The sequence below is a fragment of the Ixodes scapularis genome, unplaced genomic scaffold, assembly GCF_016920785.2.
Source record: "Ixodes scapularis isolate PalLabHiFi unplaced genomic scaffold, ASM1692078v2 PGA_scaffold10__122_contigs__length_95168666, whole genome shotgun sequence".
Taxonomy (NCBI): Eukaryota; Metazoa; Arthropoda; class Arachnida; order Ixodida; family Ixodidae; genus Ixodes; species Ixodes scapularis.
Window position 1 is genome coordinate 44,363,773 of NW_024609836.1, and position 271 is coordinate 44,364,043.

Consider the following 271-nt stretch of genomic DNA (forward strand, 5'->3'; position numbering starts at 1 on the left):
CGCAACTAACTACAACGTCAATTTTCTAATAAGCAACAACTTCAACAACAATCGCGCACCCCGGTGTCACGAAGAGCGCGATGTCACAGGCTCCGGTAGTGCAGTACGCGGAACACGGTAGCGGTTCGTTAAAAGTCCCCAATGATTAATGGGTAGACGCAAAGACAGCTGCCGTTGTATCTACTCACTCTTCGAACGTGTTCGATTGCCGAACACCGGCGTCCTGCGTTCGGCGTTCGAAGAGTGAGCGTGGTGGTAAAGCGTTTAAGTA